The sequence below is a fragment of the Ovis aries genome, chromosome 12 (assembly GCF_016772045.2).
Source record: "Ovis aries strain OAR_USU_Benz2616 breed Rambouillet chromosome 12, ARS-UI_Ramb_v3.0, whole genome shotgun sequence".
NCBI classification, from domain to species: Eukaryota; Metazoa; Chordata; class Mammalia; order Artiodactyla; family Bovidae; genus Ovis; species Ovis aries.
In genome coordinates this window covers 29576461-29588824 of record NC_056065.1, presented here as the reverse complement: position 1 = coordinate 29588824, position 12364 = coordinate 29576461, and the positions used below count along the sequence as shown (strand labels likewise).

The 12364-nt window shown below is 44.2% G+C and overlaps 1 protein-coding gene and 1 non-coding gene across 18 annotated transcripts in view; one reads left to right on the top strand and one right to left on the bottom strand.

Moving 5' to 3' along the window:
* LOC132657504 (uncharacterized) overlaps positions 1 to 10896 on the top strand; it is a 34351-nt gene extending 23455 nt beyond the window's left edge. For 5 of the 17 annotated variants that reach the window (XM_060396371.1, XM_060396376.1, XM_060396377.1 and 2 more), the window contains 4 exons: positions 4371 to 4531; positions 4634 to 4856; positions 5574 to 6565; positions 9698 to 10896. The gene's annotated coding sequence lies outside the window, so the exon portion shown is untranslated. Of the gene's footprint in view, positions 1 to 4370; positions 4532 to 4633; positions 5248 to 5573 lie in introns of those variants that run through there. The other 12 variants (XM_060396373.1, XM_060396365.1, XM_060396366.1 and 9 more) reach the window with 4 other exon arrangements.
* TRNAG-CCC (transfer RNA glycine (anticodon CCC)) lies at positions 1368 to 1440 on the bottom strand. Its single transcript has one exon. It is a non-coding gene; the product is annotated as a tRNA-Gly (tRNA).
* Positions 10897 to 12364: the final 1468 nt, after the last annotated feature.

Sequence of the window (12364 nt, the reverse complement as noted above, 5' to 3'; positions counted from 1 at the left end):
TCGCTTTCATCAAGAGGCTCTTTTGTTCTTCTTCACGATAAGGGTGGTGCCATCTGTATGTCTGAGGTTATTGACATTTCTCCTGGCAATCTTGATTCCAGCTTGTGCTTCATCCAGTTCAGCATTTCTCATGATGTACTCTGCATATAAGCTAAATAAGCAGGGTTACACATATAGCCTTGATGTACTCCTTTCCCTACTTGGAACCAGTCTATTGTTCCATGTCCACTTCTAGCTGTTGCTTCCTGACCTGCATACAGATTTCTCAAGAGGCAGGTCAGGTGGTCTCAGGGGTCTTGTGAGGTATCAGGTCAGGTACCCTATACCCAAGGGCAGAGAAGCCCTAGCAAGATAATAGGCACTGGAGCGGCGGCTGCATGACACTGGAGATACCTCACATCCAGGGGCAAAGGAGAAGCCCCAGCAAGATGGTAGGAGGGGCGAAATCATGTTTAGAATCAAACCCCATACCCTCCAGAGATGCTCAGAGGCCTCAAACAAACCTTGTGCGCATCAGGACCCAGAGACCCCACAGAGACTGAGACAGAACTGTGTTTGAGTGTCTCCTAAGGAAGTATGGGTCTGCAGTGGACTGCTGCAGGGACAGGGGCTCTGGGTGCAGCAGACTTGGGTTTGGCATAAGCCCTCATGGAGGAGGTTGCCATTAACCCCACCATAGAGCTGCATGAGCATATGTATGTATAAATCAGCTCTGCAAGAACAAATACATCATTGGGCACAGAGAAATTCAGTGGTTCTGCTGTGGGGCTAAAAGTCCCCTCCTCTGAGTGTAACCAGTTATCACCTGTGGGTGTTAAAAGTGACTTAGATCACATTGCATGTGGTGCTCAGTTTGGAAAACCAGATATACCAGCTAAGTTGGGTGTAAAGTGAGATTCTGTATCATGAACACTATTTTGGGGAGATGAGTTCTGGAGGCAGTAGAGTCGAGGGAGGATAGGTTAGGACACAGAGCCAAATAGAGGAGTATTAGGCAGAAGAGAGGGGAGATTAAGCCTTTGACCCACTGGGGTTGAGACCTGGAGTTAAGAGAGTGGGGCTGAGGCCTGGTGAAGCCATATGGGGGAATAAGGGAGAGGGAAGGGAGTCTGGGAGGTAGGGAGCCTTCTGAATTGGAGACTTGATTCCCAGGCATTTGTCAGATCATGAGAAAAGAAGTGATTGTGTTAGGCCCTTGAGACCTGGTCTAGAAGCACTTGTGCTGGTGTTGGTAGGGGCATCACGGGTGTGACCAGGTGCTCCTGAGCACCGGCCCCTCTGCAGCTCTTTCAGCCAGAAGTGCATGCCATCCCAGGTCAACTTTCTTTTAACTGTGTCGGGTCTTAGTTGCAGCATGTGAGATCTAATTCCTTGACCAGGAATCGAACCCAGGCCCCCTGCATTGGGAGCACAGAGTCCTAACCACTGGACCGCCAAGGAAGTTCCTTCCCTGTCAACATTTTAGCATAGCAATTTCAACCCACTGAACTCAATGAGAAAGGAATTTTTAAATCCTGAAATTCAGAGTCTTCAGGCCATTATTAAGGATTTAATTCCTTGCTTTATTTACATTCTAGTGCTAAAATCTGGCAAACTTTTTCTTTTTTGCCACAGGATGAGGAATACTTGTATTAAGAAAAGAATCTACAGACAGACAGACACACACACACCCCTATATAGTCCTTGCTATCTAGCTGCTTACAATTGAAACAAAGGTTCCGACACTGAAAAGGAACCTGATATGCAAAGAGCAGATATTTGACCCTGAACAAATTTTGCATATTCTACGGTCAAGTTAGAACAAGGAAAAGAAGAATGAGGATTACTTCTCTGAAAATAATTTCCTAGGGAGACCCATGGAAATGGCAGGGATTTTATTCAAAAAGCGAATAAGCAGGACAAGTTAAAGCAGAGGAGTAGACCTCTATGGGGCCTGCCTGAGCTTGGCTAAGGTATCATTTAACACAGATCAGTGTATGTTTTCCTATCACACAGTATGTAGTTGTCTTTGCTAGGTGATTGTCTGCATGTCTATTTTAGATTAAAAAAAAAAGATTGGGAGCTTCCCTTGGCTGTGACTGTAGTCTGTTCAAGATGCTGAATGGGATTATGGAAGGAGGTCTGATCTTATCCGGAGTGGCTGCTTGTCCTCCTGATGGGTCGTTCACAGACCCTGGTGACCTCAAATCATTCCTTGAGGTCTTGGATCTTGAGTCATTCCTACCACTTTTACTAATAAATAACTGATCCTTTGTGTCTTTCCGGGCATCAAGTGATCCATCCTGTTCTCTGTTCCACTTATTAAATGCTACTCAGAAACCACACTGGGTTTGCTGCAGAGTGCTTTGGCTATGATGCAAAGAAAACGGTCTTATTTCCTTACATTTTTAATGCCAAAGCATGGGTTGGTGAAAAGAAGATTATGCCAAACCAATGTTATTTCCTTTTGTGCTTCAGGGGCAGGATACATGGTGGTGGGTGGTGGAGAGTGGACGGTGGGGTAGAGAGAAGGAGCCCATGTGAATATGAATAAAGCAGCTGATTCTATTTCACATGATTTGCTAAGTCAGATGCTGAGATACTATTAGCCTACTAAAAATTCCTTAACAGTCAGTGATTATCAGTGGCTCCTTATTAACTCAATGACATTCTCTGGGGCTAGTTCTTTATCAGTAATTTAGATGAAGATACTGAAAGTATTCACTAAATTTGAAGAGGGCACCCATTTGCAGGGAAGAGATGCTATCAACTTGAATATTAGAAATAGAATGTAACATGACTGAAGAATCAGAAAATGTGTCTATTAAAACTAAAATTTGCTTTCAGTCTCAGCAGAGATGAATGCATGTTATAATCTTGAGGAGTCAGAAATACAGACTCAAAGAGGCTTAAGTCTAACGAGTCACAAACTGAGTAGAAAGCGTTTCCATGCCAGTGTTAGTTGTTCAGTTGTGTCCGACTCTTTGCAACCCCATGGACTGTAGCCCACCAGGCTCCTCTGTCCATGGGATTTCCCAGGCGAGAATACTGGAGTGGCTTGCCATTTCCTTCTCCAGGGGATCTTCTTGACCCAGGGATCCAACGTGAGTCTCCTGCATTGCAAATGGATTCTTTACCGTTTGAGCCACCAAGAGCAGACCACACACTACATGAGTTAGCAGTGTAGTAATATAATTAAAATGATTTATTGTGATTCAAAGATAAATTAAAGGGAGTATGCCATACAAGACAAGAAATCATCTCTCCATGGTGTTTAACAGCATTACATTTGGTGTTCATTTTTTATGATCCCATTTGTGAAAGAGCAAATACTTTGGCGAAATATAATAACAATGATCATAGGAATGACAAATAGAAGAAATAGAGAGGTAATGACTCTTCACACTTGAGATGCTGATAAGGCCCTGCCTTCAGTGTCTATTACGTGAGATAGGATCATTGGATCTTAAATATTGTTTGGGGGTCTTTTCTGCAGGGTCAGTTTTTGACTTTGGAACTCAGTATTACTAAATAATGAAAAAATAGGTAACTGGTGGGCTAAAATTAGCCACTAATTATTTGCAAAGCACTCCTCCATCAGGCTCTCCTCGTGTTTGTCCTACTTTTCTTTGTCCCTAGCTATAGAGACCATTTATCTTTTTTAAACAACTGCAGAAGCACAGCAGCACTTTCTTGGCCTGAAACCCAGGCTTCTTTTGTATTAGTTCTAGCCAATTACTGCTCTTCACTAAAAATGATAAACCAAAAGTAAGGGAGGGAGCAAACCTGAGGTTCTAAATCAGTGTATCAGGCAGTTAGGTCCTCTCAGAATTACTGAGCTTGGGAGCAAACTGTGGGGCAGAAGAGCTGGTCTCGGTGAGGGGTGCCTCTTCTGGCCTCCACAGCACCCTGTGCTTCCTTCTATGACATCATTTAGTATACTGTCATGTTGTGCTTTTCTTTTCTTCCTTGTTTAATAAAATATTTATTTATTTACTTATTGGCTGTGTCTAGTCTTAGTTGCCGCACGCGGAATTGAGTTCTGTGACCAGGGATCGAACCCAGGCCCCCGTGCACTGGGAGCACAGAGACTTAGCCACTGGACCACTAGGGAAGCCCCTGTGCTTTTCTGCTTCTAATTTTATACTTTAGATCAGTGCTTCTCAAACTTAAATGTGCATTCAAATCACCTGGGAATCTTGTTAAAATCCAGATTCTGGTTCAGTAGGTTTGGGGTGGGGCTGGAGAATCTATGTTTCTGTTATCCTCCTAGAAGTCCACGCTGCTAGCCCCATGGAATGCACTTTCATTACAAGGTCAACCCCTTGAGAGCTGGGAAAACTCTCTTCTTGATCTTTAAAAGGAAAATAACCAAAACCTTTCTGTTGAAGAATCACATGCATACAGAAATATGCACGAAGCATCGGAGTTCAGTGTATTTCCAAAAAGTGAACACGCCTGTATAAACCAGTCCCCAGATCAAAAATTAAAACACTGCCAGCACCCCAGAGGCCCACGTTGTGCTCCGTCCAGTTACCACTTTATCCTTAAGGTAAATAGAATCTGCCGTCTTTCATTGTCACTCTTCACTGCAACACTCCAATGAATACATTTGTCTGTGTCCCTTTACTCACAAATGCATGTTTTTCTCTAGGGTTGTACGTGGACCCACTCTGATTTTCACAGAAGGAGGATACTCCACAGAAACATGAGTGCCTTGCGTCTGTATTAGGACTGTATGACTTGGTCTCTGGATGGCTTTTATCTAGGAAGTCAAGGACTTATGAATGATTGATAAATGCTGCTAATAGCTTAAAGTTGTTTTGCATTCTTTCGAACTAAAACAGACTGTGACCAGCGCCTCTCCATTGCCTGAGGTTTGTTTGTTCTTTACATGAAGTCTCAATTGAGAAACTATGACCCAATAATTTGTCAAAAAGAAACAGGTCTAGAGTTTTGAAGAAATTGATGATCTACTAGTTTAAAGCATGAGTATTTTCTGAAAATGGAATGGACAAACCTCTGTCTACATTCTGACGGAAAATACGCCTACTGTTCACAGGGATAATAGTTTGGCAAGGACTGGCATTCACAAATCAAGGCAGCATCTAAATAATTTTGATGACAGAACTCTTCTGGGGCTTTTCCAATTGAATAGATGATCAGCCATTATGATGGAGTTATAATGTAGGTCTCTATAATCTACAAAATATGTACCCACAGTTGTCGAATTGCACAGCTGAATAAAGCAAGTTGTCTGGTTAAAAATGATTTATGCTTTGATAATTCCATTTACAAAAGAGTTACAATGGACTCAGTGTCCCAAATCTAATTTCACCATTATGTAACTGTAGATATAAAAATCTTCACTGGATTCTGTTATTGTCTAGTTCTTTGAGGTAATAATCATAAAACAATATTAATTTAATGTGTCTACAGTTGATTTTTGCACAGGATATTATTTATTACAGGATATTATTTGTCAGGCTGCTTTTGAGAAATTCAGTTCTTTTTAATATGATTGCTGATGTGTTTTCGTCAGTCTCTAATCATGATTGAATAAGAGATGGATGATACTTTCTTTTTTATTTCAGGCAATTTCCCTGGAGATTATATGCTGTGCTTAGTCGCTCAGTCATGCCTGACTCTCTGCAATCCCATGGATGGTAGCTCACCAGACTTCTCTGTCCATGCGGATTCTCCAGTCAAGAATACTGGAGTGGGTTGCCATGCCCTCTTCTAGGGGATCTTCCCAATCCAGAGATCAAACCCAGGTTTCCAGCATTGCAGGCGGATTCTTTACAGTCTGAGCTATCAGGGAAGCCCAAGAATACTGGAGTGGGTAGCCTTCTCCAGGGGATCCCTTCTCCAGGGAATCTTCCCAACCCAGGAATCGAACCGGGATCTCCTCCAATGCAGGCAGATTCTTTACCAGCTGAGCCACTAGGGAAGCCTGGTGGCTAAGTAACCCAATGTAAATTCTCTGAACAAATACATTTGGCAGAATCGTTACAAACTTTGATGTCCAAATGCTTCTAAATTAAGATGGTAGCTGGTAGCTGTTTAAAAAGTCACAATTCAGAAGACTAGCATTTGTTTCCAAACATCTAAGGGATTAGCTTGCAGATTAGTAGGATGATACATGAGTATATTAAGGCCTACTAATTTAGTGTTGTCAGGTCATGTGCACGTGGTCACTTAGAGAAGATGTTTCTTTTGCTAACTGTAACCAGAGTTCATTGACTCATTTAAAAAGATCTTCCAGGACTATCCCTGGTAACTCGGTGGTAAAAAATCCAGCTGCCAACGCAGGAGACACGGGTTTGATCCCTGGTCCGGTAGGATCCCACATGCTGTGGAGCAACTAAACCTATGAACCACAACTACTGAAGCCCTTGCTCTAGAATCTGTGCTCTGCAACAAGAGAAGCCACGGCAATGAGAAACCTTTACATCACAACTAGAGATGAAGCCCGAGCAGCAGAGAAGACCCATCACAGCCAAAAATAAATAAATAACGAAAAGAACCTCCAAGTACATGGTATATATCACATGCTATGACAGGCACTGAAGATAAAGAGATGAGTGTGAGTAGATCCTGTTCTGGTGTGGCCACTGTCTACCTGGGGAGATAGGCAAATAAGCAAACATTGGCAATTACGGTGAGAATTTTTAAGATGTTGTTTCACATTTGTGGTAACAGTGATTAACCCAGAATCTAGCCTAGTACATGCCCAAATGAAGAAGGCATATTCTCTAATACATGAATGTTCTAAAAAGGGGTGTGTGTGTGTTAGTTGCTCAGTCGTGTCCGACTCTTTGCGACCCCATGGACCATAGCCTGCCAGGCTCCTCTGTCCGTGGAATTCTCCAGGCGAGAATACTGGAGTGGGTAACTATCGCCTTTTCCAGGGGATCTTCCCAACCCAGGGCTCAAACCTCAGTCTCTTGCATTGCAGGTAGATTCTTTACCAGCTGAGCCACCAGGGAAGCTAAGAAGGTAGAATGATGAATCAAAAGGAATATTTATCAACTCAGTCTGGGGTGGGGTGGGAAAGCCAGAATCAGGAAAGTTTTCGCAGAAGAGAAAATATATATTGCTGATGTGGTCAGCTGAATAACATCTCCCCCAAAGATCTCCATGTCCTCATCTCCAGTACATGTGCCTATGTAAGCAATGGAAGGGACTTTGCAGATGTTGAACATTAAAACCTTAGAAGTTAAAGATCTTGAGATGAGGGCAGAGGAGGGATTGTCCAGCTGGGCTCAATATAATTAGGGGTCCTTATGAGAGAGAGGCAGGAGGATCAGGGTCAGAAGAGGGAGAGAGAAGAGAGGCAGAGGTTGGAGTGATGCAGTTGTGAGAAAGGAGCCATGGGCAAGGGAGGCAGGCAGCCCCTGGAGGCTGGAAAGAGGGCGGAAGGCTCTGCTCTTGAACCCCAGAGAGAATCCACCCTGCTAACTCTTTGGCTCAAGGTTTATAAGACTGATTTTAGACTGCTGCACTGCTAAGTCGCTTCAGTCGTGTCCGACTGTGAGATCCCATAGACCACAGCCCACCAGGCTCCCCAGTCCCTGGGATTCTCCAGGCAAGAACACTGGAGTGGGTTGCCATTTCCTTCTCCAATGCATGAAAGTGAAAAGTCAAAGTGAAGTCGCTCAGTGGTGTCCAACTCCTAGCGACTCCATGGACTGCAGCCTTCCAGGCTCCTCCGTCCATGGGATTTTCCAGGCAAGAGTACTGGAGTGGGGTGCCATTGCCCAACCTCTAAACCTGTAGGACAATAAATTTGCATTTTTTAAAGCCACTAAGTTTGCAGTAGTTTGCAAATGGCACCAATAGGAAACTAATGTATTGGTTCACTGCCTGCTCTCTTCCAAGTTCTCAGACCTCTTTGTTCAGTGATTTCTTTCAGTGATTTCTATCCTACTTGTCACTCACTCACTTGGTGATAGCCTAGTTTTAATGTTACCAATAATTTCAAGCCTTCTATAACTTTCACTTTCAAAGATCTCACTTTGACCATCACTTCCTATGTTTCCAGCGCTCTCTCAACTGCCCTGATTCCAGTAATCCTTCAATCCCACTGGATCCTCCAATCTACTGATCCTACCATCTGTTCACTGTCCTTCACCCACTGATGTCCTGGTTTCCCTCCTAACCCGATTTAGATTTCTTGGGCAGTCATTGTAAACATTCCCTTGCCCACACTCTAGCCTCCCTCGCCTCTCTCTCATTTTGATATACTTGCTTGCCAAAATTCCACCCCTGCTCATAGCCAGCTTTCTGCCTACTCCTTGCCTGCACTTGGACAGCTGAAGAAAAACACATAACCATGCTGTTGGTTCTAAATTAAACAATCACTAATCTCCAGTAGCCCTCGTGCTGCCCAGCCATCCTATCACACTTTCAGAGTCCACTCATACCTTCCCCTGCCTTCCCACTCAGCACCTTGTCCTCCCACCCCTCTTGCCCACCTTCCTGCATCCCTACCACTACACACTGCTACTCTTGTGATTCTAGATGAATTCCCTGTGCTCCTGTTTCGGGCCAATTTCTCATTCATCTGCTAGTTCCCATCTCTTTCTGAGGCTCTTCAGTTAAGAAAACACTGCTCCTGATACAGCTTCCCTCATCTCCAATGTCGTTATCTTTCCCCTCCATTTTTGGATCAGCCCCATGTTATAGCCAAACTCCTTGTAAGACTTGCCTATCATTGCTATCACTATTTTCCTCCTCCAATTCTCTCTCCCTCTTTTTTTAAAAAAAATTATTTTTAAGGGTGTATGTATTTATGTATTTGGCGGTACCAGGTCTTACTTGTGGCATGCAGGACCTTTGGCTGCCTGTGAACTCATAGTTGCAGTGTGTGGGACCTAGTTCCCCAACCAGGGATGGAACCTGGGCCCCCTAGATTGGGAGCTCAGAGGCTTCACCACAGGACCACCAGGGAAGTCCGACTTCCATTCTCTCTTTAACCTACTCCCATCAAGCTGTCTTTCCCACCATCTTACAGAAATAGGTCTTTGTTTTCTTTTAATGTTTATTTATTTTGCCTTAGCTCCGGCACTCGGGATCTTCATGGTGTCATGCGGGGTCTTTTGTTGGAGTGCGCAGGCGTCTCTCTAGTTGCAGCTTGTAGGCTTAGTTGCTCTGGGGCACATGGGATCTTAGTTTCCCCACCAGGGATGGAACCCACATGCCCTGCATTGGAAGGCGGGTTCTGAACCACCAGGGAAGTCCCCAAAATGGCTCTTATTGAAGAGTCATTAATTCGAGGGTGCTAAGCCCAATGGTCAGGCCTCATCTAACTTCACATTTCAGAGACATTTGACATGAATGATCACGTCTTCATTCCTGAAACACTTTTTTTCCCCACTTAGCTTCTGGGTCATTCTTTCTTGGTGCTCTCCTCCCAAGCTGATGACTCCTTTTCCACTTTTCTTCTCAATCTCTAAACACTTAGAGACCCCAAAGCTCAGTTCTTAGAACTCTCTTCTGTGTCTATACCCACTCCAAAGGGGTCTCATCCAGAGCCGCGGCTTTATGTAGGTGACTGCGCCCACATTTATATCTTCCAGATGGCCCAGAGCTCCCTTTTGAACTCCACACTTTAACATCTAATTGCTGCCTCAACATATCCACTTGGATTTCTAATAACATGTCAAAATCAACAAGTCTGAAGCTGAATCCCAGGTTTCCATGTTTCTGCCCACAGAATGCCATAAAACCTGCTTCCTCTGCATGTTTCCCAAATTCTGTGAACGGCAACTGGAGAAGGAAGCGGCACCCCACTCCAGTGTTCTTGTCTGGAGAATCCCATGGACGGAGGAGCCTGGTGGGCAAAAGAGTCAGACACGACTGAGTGACTAACACATGAATTGCAACTCCATCTTTCTAGAGATTCAACTCAGCCTTGACTCTTCTCCTTGCAAATGCTATCACCTTCATAGTATGTTCAAGATCCAAGCACTCAGCATCTCTACTGCTGCCGCTGTGGTCCAAACGCTCGTTACCTCTCTCCTGGATTCTTGAATTGGCCTTGTGGTGATGGACAGGGAGGCCTGGCGTGCTGCGATTCATAGGGTCACAAAGAGTTGGACACGACTGAGCAACTGAACTGAACTGAACTGATTGATCTCCTTGTTTCTGCCTCACCTCCCTGCCCCAGCAAGAGGAGTTAACTGGACTTGGAAGCCATTTATTTAACAAATATGTATCAACTGGACATCTGCTCTGTCTGACATGTGAGATCCCATCAAGTGTTTGCTCCATCTCTCTAGAGTCAATGCCAAAACCCTAACTGTGGCCAAAAGACTAAAAACGGTGTTCCCCTTGCTCCTTTGACCTCGTTTCCTAGCGGACCCCTCTTGTGCACTGTGATCTAGCCACATCAGCCTCCTTGCTGTTCCTCCACCTCTAGGACTTTGTACTTGGGGCTCATTTTGCTTGGAGTGTATTTGTGTGTGTGTGTGCATGTGTGTATGTGTACGTGTGCCCACATACATGTACCTGCATGATCAATCACATCTGACTCTTTGCCACCCCATGGGCTGTAGCTCTCCAGGCTCCTCTGTCCATGGAATTCTCCAGGCAAGAATACTGGAGTGGGTTGCCGTTTCCTGCTCCTGGGGATCTTCTCCACCCAGGGATTGAACCCACATCTCTTGTATCTCCTGCATTGGCAGGTGGATTCTTTACCACTGACCTACCTGGGAAGCCTGAAGTGTACACCCCCTCCAAATCTTCATATGGCTGGCTTTATACTGAGAAATTTTACCTAATCAGCAAGAACATCATACAACGTCCTCTTTATGACATTTATTTATACTCTAACAGTATCTTTGCATATTTACTTGTGTAAAGTTTGTTTATGGCCTGGTTTCCTCCATTAGAATATAAACTGCACGAGAGCCAGAATTGGAGTTACTTTTGTTTGGTGCTCTATTCCCAATACTTGGAATAGTTTCTGGCATGTGGTAAGTGTTCAGTAAATGTGTGAAGAATGAATAGGCTTGCTAAATAAAGTACAGGATATCAATCTAAATTTGAATTTCACATCAACAAGTGATTTTTTAGTATCAGTATGTCCCATGGAATAGTTGGACAGAGTTATACTAAAAATATTTGCTGAAATTCAAATTTAACTGGACACCCTGTACTTTTATTTACTAAATCTGGCGACCCTATGAATGAATAGAATCCTGGGGGAAGATAGGGGTAAGGAAAAGCACTCTGGCAGAAAGAATGAATTTGCAAAGGTACCCAGGTGTGAAAGCAGCATCACTCATCCGAAGAAGAGCAATTTAGAAAGGTTATCCTATCCTCAACTCTGCCAGAATTACTTTGTCAGAAAATAGATTTAAGAAGGGTTGGTTTTTCAAAACCTGGACACACTTTGTCTCATCTTTATAGATGGGTGATATTAAAAGTTTATGGGAAGTACAGAAGATAGATGGTGTTTCTCTGCTGCAGGATTGATACAGGGAAGGATCTACAAAATATGCAGAGGACATCCTTGGGGTGAGAGAAGATGCATTTTTGCCTTTTAGACCTTGGGATTAAATGAAGTCACCCACAGTTATTAATACCAGGTTATTAATCTTGCTGCCATTTTTAGGCCTGATTTACTGGGCTAAGTGTCCTCCCTTATAATGGAATAAGTTATATGCTTATTAGTTCTCTTCATTGGAGAAAGAATTGGCTTCACACAGTGTATGCTATGGCCTGGTGTCCATAGGCCCCTTCAAGACTGAGGCTCTCATTCACCTAACTCTTATGGGTTTGGGTGGACTCCGGGAGTTGGTGATGGACAGGGAGGCCTGGCGTGCTGCGGTTCATGGGGTCGCAAAGAGTCAGACACGGCTGAGCGACTGAACTGAGCTGAACTGATTGAGAAGAGTGTTCACATCAGACTACTCTCCTTTGAATATGTGTGTGTGTGTTTGTGTGTGCACACATTTGTGTGAATTCCCATCAGCCACTTTGACAAGTCACCTTCTCCCTGGAGGTGACCCACATCTCACCCCAGAACTCCCTAGAAGATCAGCCAAGGTTTTTTGTTGCGACTGCAGCACAGTTCATCTTCCCCCTCTTCTAAATCCTTCTTTCTTCATCTCATATTCATGATGATCTGATGACACCCCTCCCCTCCTAAGTTCACTGTATGCTAAGCCTCATCTCAGTCTGTCTCTTGGAGAGCCTGACCTAGGATAGCTGGCTCCAGGACTGGTCTGACCAAGCTAACTCAGAAATGGATTTTGCAGCTGGTTTACCCACAGTCAGGCTTCCCTGGTGCCTCAGTGGTGAAGAATCTGTCTGCCTTGCAGGAGCCACAGGAGACTCGGGTTCGATCCCTGGGTCAGGAAGATCCCCTGGAAGAGGG